Below are 8448 nucleotides of genomic sequence, written 5' to 3' on the forward strand. Positions count from 1 at the left end.
TTCTCCCTTGCATAGATTTTCGTGGGTTAAACATATTACAGTCCAAAAACAAAATACCCTCTACCTCTTATAAATTCTGCATTTCAGTCCTCTGCATGAATCCACAATCTTTACCAAACTAGACCTAAGAAATGCATACCATCTTGTCAGAATTCGTGAAGGGGACGAGGGAAAACCGCATTCAACACCCCCTCTTGGACCACTTTGAATATCTTGTTATGCCATTCGGAACTTCACTAATGCCCCCGCAGTCTTCCAAGCTCTTGTTAAACGATGTTCTCCGTGATTTCCTTAACATATTTGTGTTTGTCTACTTGGATGACATTTTAATCTTTTCTCGTTCCCCAGATGAACATGTCACTCATGTCCGTCAAGTTCTCCAGAGGCTTCTGGAGAATAAGCTGTATGTAAAATCAGAAAAGTTTCATGTCCAAACAGTGAGTTCCTGGGCTACATTCTAGGCAGCGTGCGTGTGATGCCTGACCCAGCCCAAGATTCAAGCAGTCATAGATGTGGCCTCAACCTGAAAATTGAAAACAGTTGCAGAGATTTCTGGATTCGCAAATTTTTACAGACGATTCATAAGAAATTACAGTCAAGTGGCAGCCCCTTTAACTCGTCTTACTTCCTCAAACATTCATTTGTTTGGTCCTCCTGAGGCAGAGCAGGCTTGCAAAGAGCTCAAAAAAACTCTTCACAACCGCCCCAGTCCTTGCTCATCAGACCCGTCCTTTGCAGTTTGTAGTGGAGGTCGATGCGTCGATATTGGTGTAGTAGCTGTACTTTCCCCAAAAGTCCCCTTCTGATCAAAAACTGCACCCCTGTGCATTCTTTTCTCGACGCTTGACCCCCACGAACGCAACTATACTATTGGAGATCGTGAACTTTTAGCCGTTAAATTGGCCCTGGAAGAATGGAGACACTATCTTGAAGGCTCAAGACATCCATTTGTCATGTGGACAGACCACAAAAAACCTGTCTTACATACAATCGCTAAACGTTTAATTCCCGCCAGACTCGTTGGGCTTGTTTTTGGACCTTTAACTTTACCTTAACTTACAGACCTGGGTTCAAGAAACATCAAGCCCGATGCACTCTCTAAGACTGGTTCTCTCCCACGGACTCACCTGAGCAAGTTGACAACATTCTCTCTCCTTCTTGTGTGGTCGCATCCATATCCTGGAGATTGAGTCTAAGATCAAGAGGCCCAAGAAACCGAACCAGATCCAGGTAAGTGGACCCCCTAACTGTCTGTATGTTCCTCAATCGGTTCACTCACAGGTTTTGCAGTGGTCCATACTTCTCATTTTGCATGTTATCCTGGAGTGGGCCGTACATCTGCCCTTCTTCGTCATCATTTCTGGTGGCCCACTATGGAACGAGACACCAGAGAATATGTCCAGGCCTGTACAGTATGTGGCCAGGGGCAAGACTTCAAACCAGCGCCAGGACAGGACAGTACGCCCTCTGCCTGTTCCAAGTCGCCCATGGTCACACATAGCAGTTGATTTTGTCTGCGTGCTCCCCATGTCTCAAGGGTAACTCAGTAATCTTAACCAGTCATTGATCGCTTTTCAAAAATCATACATTTCGTGGCCCTTGCAAAAGTTACCATCAGCTCAAGAGACTGCAGATTGTTTGGTCCAACATGTTTTCAGACTCCATGGCACACCACTCGATATAGTGTCAGATCGTGGTCCTCAATTCATCTCTCAAGTGTGGGGAAGTTTTGTGCCAAGCCCTTGGAGCCAAGGTGAGCCTTTCCTCTGGTTTCATCCACAACCAATGGACAATGTGAAGGGCCAACCAGGATTTGGAAGGTAGCTCTTCGATGTGTTGCAGCTCAGAATCCCTCTAGTTGGAGCGAGTACCTCCCATGGGTGGAATATGCTCATAATTCCCTTCCATCAGCTGCTACTGCTATGACACCATTTGAATGTGCTCTTGGCTATCTACCACCTTTGTTTCCAGAGCAGGAGAGAGACATGCTGTACCATCTGTCAAAGACCACCTCAGCTGGTGTCGTTGGATCTGGAAGTGTGCCCGTGCTGCTCTACTTCGTTCTGCTGAGCATAACCGGGCATAACATTGCTGACAGGCACAGGAATCCTGCCCCTACTTATCAAATGGGACAGAAGGTTTGGCTCTCAACAAAAACATTCCCTTGCAGGTTGAATCTAAGAAGTTGGCACCGCGTTATTGGGCCATTTGAGATTGAAAGGGTCATCAACCCAGCAGTTGTCCGTTTGAAGTTGCCTGCTTCAATGATTCATCCAAGTTTTCATGTGTCTAATCTGAAGCCTGTTCATGAGAGTCCGCTCTGTCCCCAGTTGTCGATGGCCACCCGGCCTTTCGGGTTTGTCGTCTCTTGGATGTGCGGCGGCGTGGTCGGGGGTTCCAGTACCTTGTGGATTGGGTGGGTTATGGGCCAGAGGAGCGGTCCTGGATCTCTCGTGCTCTCATCCTTGATCCTGAGCTGCTTGTGGAGTTTTATCATTCCCATCCCGACAAGCCTGGTCGTCCGCCTGGGGGCGTCCGTTGGGGGGGGTACTGTCACACTCCTCAGCCTCCTCTCCCCTCCCTTCCTGTGTTGGCTTGTCTCCACCTACCTGGGCGGATCTTCCAGCCTCCTGCAGCACAGCTGGCAATCATCTCCAATCAGCCTCCATTTTAAGATGCAGTGCAGCCCTTCACAGCTTGCCAGTTTATTGTTTCTGATACTCAATGAAAACCCGCCAGCCTGCTACTCATCGGTTTGCCAGCCTGCTACTCATCGGTTTGCCAGCCTGCTACTTGTGCACCTGCCCGCTTACACTCCTGCCTTGGTACCTGCTCCTCAGTCTCCAGTTAAATTGAATAAATACTTTGAAACCATTTTCGGATTTGAGTCTGCTTTTGGGTCCAATTACAAACTGTGACAAATCTTTCAGAAATACAGATAGTTTGGTACGGTGTGGTAAATCTTTCTGATGTAAGCAGTTCTCCAAAACTAAAGGACTGTGCAGTTCTCTGTCCGTTACACTGGTAGAATGCAACATTTATAAATATGTCAATGGAACAATAATTTCAGAGTATAAATTGCATCAAAACATAAATTGCACAGGACTATAACTCCCCCCCCCCCCCCCCCCCCCTATTATCAGCTCTTAAACTTGAAATTTTTGTCATGTACTTTTATTATAAGCATATTTCTTTTATTGTTAGTTTATTTTGTTTAGTGCTTTGATTCCTGAGAGTCTGTTATAAATAGTAATTAAAATTATTGCTATTAATAATGAATGTGATATTTCCTTAAGTCACACCAGATTATAAATTTGCAGGACCTTCAAACCAGTTTAAAAAAAAAAAACATAATTTATCCTCCAGAAAATATGGTAAATGTTTGAAACAGCAGGAGGCTTTTTGTTTGTTTTTTAAAATGGCAGCGTGTGAGCACACTAATGGCCCCTTCACACATAACACAAATGAAGCAGAATGGCGCACGAAGGATTCAAATGGCACTATGAAAACAGAGCTAACCATATTTAAAGAAGACATCAAATAAGAAATGAAAGAAGAACCCGAGGACATTATGAGTAATATCAACCAAAAGCTCATAGCAACAGCTAATGAGTTAGCAGCACAAACCACCAGACTGGATGAAGCCAAGCAGAGAGTGCCTGATGCGGAAAACTGGAACGTGGAGGTAAAGGATGCCCTGCTCCAGGCGCTGAAACAACAAAGGATACTGCAGGAAAGACTGAAAAAAGAAAATCCAATACCAAACCATGCACTGTTTTTTTTTTATCACGATTATGCCACGGAGATAATACAGAAAAGGAAGGAATATGTCGGCATTAAAAGAGCACTCACAGAGAGAGGAATCTGTTTCCAGATGCCCCTGGTGAAATCAGAATCCACTGGGAAAGCGGTCCACAGACATACGACAGTGCACAGGAAGCTGCGGCGGAGCTGAACAGGTGAGGACTACAGGTGGAGAAACCTGGGAGAGGCGCAGCCCGGACCGGGATGGAAGAGTGGCTCCAGAGAGCTATGCCGTGGCAGCGGAGCCGACACTCTGAGAACACGGCAGAGCGAGCCAAACTAAAGCTACAGGAATTTCAAAGGAAATAAAGGGCATGCGAGGTATTGAGTGCATCAAATTGAAAAGAATATGACTGAAAATGAATAATTCGGATTAATAAAATTGAAAAGAATGAGACTCTGAAAATGAATAATTGCTCCCATATGTAGATTGTCCTAATTGTTATGAATGATCGGCAGTTACATAAGCTAGTTCTCTTTAGATGTTGATCAGTAAGTGCTATTGGCTAAGTCCAAACCTTACTACAGAGGGGCTCTATTTGGGACAGTTCCCTCAACCCACTATTGTAGTGTGGGAGGTGTTCACCTGCTTTTGGAAGCCCAACAGTTCTTTAGGTAATGTTCTTTTGTTCAAGTTCAAGCTGTTAGTGGTTGTTATCTTCATAGTAGAGCCCGACCGATATTATATATATATAATAATATATATTATTATAATTATTATATTGAAAAGGGCTTATATCGGCCGACTATATCGGCTGATATAAGCCCTTTTCAAAGTACTCACTATCGGCCGAAATTTTCCCAATAGAACACCGATAATTTCTCATAACAGAACAGTGCAATGTAAAATGTCCTTGCACTGTTTGTCCAGTAGATGGAGCTCTGACTCCACTCAACTGAGAGCTGCTTACACCCCTGCTTAAATGTGTTCATCACCGGCCCCCGTAGTTCACCGTCACACTGCACTGATCAGCTGACAAAAGCATACAAGTAACTTTATCAGGATCTACATCCTTATCCTGAACCTATATCTAAGTTGCAGCAACAAGAGGTACAAGATCAGATGTATTTCACAAGTCTTTTAAGGATATGTATTGCTAATATCACAAAGGTTTAATTCTTGACTGCATTTTTTGAACTTGAAAATTCTTCTCTGTTATAAAGTTAATCAATATGAGGACAAAGCTTCAGCTTTTAGCTTTTAGGTTTTTTTTTTTTAAAGGGATTTGGTTTTAAACATACATATTGTACTGTTCATACAGTGGTAACCAAAAAACAGCGGTAGCAATCTTGATATCAAACTCAGTTAAATTTGAAAATCTGAAAGAAATAAAAGACAAAGAGGGGAGATATACATACTAAAGGGTAAAGTGGAAAATAATCTAATGACACTAGTGAATATTTATGCTCAACTTAAGTCCCCATTTGATATCACTGCAATGGAAACTGAGGGAATCTGTATATGTGGAGGGGATCTGAATGTGGTACTAAATCACAATCTGGATACAACAAGCAAAAAGGAGGACTAAAAATCATTTAACAAAACTACTCAATACATTCTTTGCAGAATTGGGTCTGGTAGAAAGAGAAAAAAAGAGAAACTCCACCCTCTAGAGAAAGATTTACACATTATTCGGTGCCACATTCTGTCCACTCTCGGATAGACTATTTCTTCACACAGGAAGCAGATTGTTATAGCGTAAGATTCTAAAATTGGGGTAGCTGATGTTTCAGACCATAATGCAATATATTCAACTATTCAGATCGAACGGAAAAAGAAGGACACAGTGTGGCGACTAAATGTGGGGATACTAAATGATAAAACAACAGTCGATGACATTAAATCCGAAACTGAGACATTTCTAATAGAAAATTATAATGGCATGGTAGATCCATCAATACTAATGGGACTCTCTCAAGCTGTAATACGAGGCAGGTTAATTGCAAGGATGAAATATATGAAGAAAATCAGAATGCAAACATATAACAAGGTTGATCTCAGAGTTGAAAGAATCTGAATCGATCTATGAAAAAATAAGGATCAGAAAATTTATGAACAAATACAAGATTTGAAGATACACATTGATGAGATACTGGGTCATTGAGATAGAGGAAAAAAGCAAGATTCACAAACAGCCATATTATGAATTAGGCCCTAAATCCGACTAAATTACTCGCTGGAGATTACAAAAACAGAAGGCTGATAATACAGTACATGAAATAAAAATACAAACAAACTGATGACTGAGCCAAAAGAATAGAACATATCTTCAGGGAGAACTATAAAGAATTATATACACAATCAACGACGGTAGATACTAATTAATGAGATTTTAAAATATACTTTACCTATGTCACTGGAGGAGATACAGAAGGCAATAGGTAGGTTAAAAACAAACAAAGCCCCAGGTAGTGATGGCTTCCTTGTAGAGTGGTATAAAATATTTCAAAATGAACTGAGTTTACTTCTCACAGGAGTTTTAATTGGATTATGAAAGAAGGTAAAATACCCCCATCATGGAAAGAAGCAATTATAACACTAATCCTTAATGAAAACAAAGGAAAATTGTAATTACTATAAACCCATATCAATTGTAAGAAAAGCTGTAACGCAGCCATGATAAGCCTCAACACAGAAAAGGCATTCGATAAAAGTAAATTGGGAAATTTTATACCAAACACTAGGAAAATTTGGCTTCACTGAAGAATCAATTAATTGTATCAAGGCAATTTATCAACAACCTACTGCAAGAGTAAAGGTGAATGGATCATTATCTGAGAGATTTGTACTAGGGAGAGGAACGAGACAGGGATGTTGTCTCAGCCCCACATTGTTCGCCATCTATATAGAACCACTGGCACAAGCGATCAGGATGCGAGTGTTGGGAATAGGGAACAAAAAATTGGCCTCTTTGTGGATGGCATGATGATATATTTAAATGATGTAGACACTTCTTTCCTGCGAATGATGGAAATTATAGAAAAATTCAATTATTATGCAGGATATAAATCAAATCTTACAAAAACCCAGATTCTCTCATTTAATCACACCCCCTCACTAGAAATCAAACATAAATACAGTGTCAAATGGGACAAAACAAATTAAATAATTAGGGGTATATACGAGGTCTATTAGATAAGAAACCGACACTTATTTTTTTTTAACTATATGGATTTGAATGACGTGCGATTACACCAATCATGCTTGAACCCTCGTGAGTTTTTTCACGCGTGTCGGTGACGTCATTTCCCTGTGGGCAGGCCTTGAGTGAGATGTGGTCCAGCCCTCTCGGCTGAATTCTTTTGTTTCACACGCTGCTCGAGACGTCGCGCGTTGCTTTATCAAAATTTTTCTGGACCTGTGATGAATATCCAAAGGACACTATTCGAGAAATTAAGATGGTTTTTGGTGAAACGTTAACGGCTGATGAGAGATTATGGGGTGTTTCTGTCGCTGTAAGGACTTCCCATGGAGCGGGACGTCGCACAGCGCTTCCAGGCGCCGTCGTCGGCCTGTTTCAAGCTGAAACATCCTAATTTAAGGCTTAATTCACCCAGGACGTCGTGAGAGAACAGAGAAGATTCAGAAGAGGCCGGCATGAGGACTTTATGCGGACATTCCACTGTTTAAGGACATTTTTTAATGAAAGACGTGCGCGCAAATTCGCTGAGTCGTTTCGTGACGACTCGGCGAATCTGTGTGCGCCGCGACAGGAAAAACACCTCCGTGTTGAAAACCATTTGTAAAATTCAGGCGGCTTTTGATGGCTTTCAACAAGTGAGTAACTGAGAAATTGTTTAACAGCTTGGGCATGTTCCAACTTGCCCGTTAAGGTTTCCAACGGAGGTGTTTTTCCTGTCGCGACCCCCCGCGGTCGGGTCCGGCCCGACATGCGACTCTGTCCGCATGTTCTTTCATTACAAAATGTCTGTTAACAATGGAATGTCGAATAAACTCCTCATGCCGACTTCTTCTGAAAGTTCTCTGTTCTCTGACGACTTACTGGGTCAACAGAGCCTGAAATGTGGAAGTTTTCAACTTGAAACGGCGAGACGCTGCCGCCTCGAAGCGCAGATCGCTGTCAGGCACCGTGGGCCGTCCTTAAAGCGACACTACCAGACCAAAATCTCTCATCAGCCGTTAAAATTTTTACCGAAAACCAGCTGAATTTATCGAATGGTGTCCACTCAGTTGTGCCTTACAGTTTTGAAAAAAATTTTATCAAACAAAGCAGCAGTCTCTGAGCCATTCCTAAGCAAAGACAAAAATCGACGAGAGGGTGGGCCACTCCTCACTCAAAGACTGCCCACAGGCGAATGACGTAACCGACAGGCGTGAAAAAACTCTTGCATGCCCACGAGGGTTCAAGCATGTCTGATGTAATCACACGTGATTCAAATCCATATGGTTTTTGAAAAAAATAATAAGGTCGGATACTTTTCTAATAGACCTCGTATATATATATAACCAAAAATATCTCAAATTTGTATGGAGCTTGTTACAACTATCTCAATCAAAATAATATAAGAAAGGGCATAGAACAATGGTCCATGTACTCAATGGATTTTAGTAGCAAGATAAATACAGTGAAAATGAATATTTTGCCAGGGTTACTGTATTTATTTCTATCCCTGCCAATAGAA

This window comes from Thalassophryne amazonica, chromosome 12, assembly GCF_902500255.1.
Source record: "Thalassophryne amazonica chromosome 12, fThaAma1.1, whole genome shotgun sequence".
NCBI classification, from domain to species: Eukaryota; Metazoa; Chordata; class Actinopteri; order Batrachoidiformes; family Batrachoididae; genus Thalassophryne; species Thalassophryne amazonica.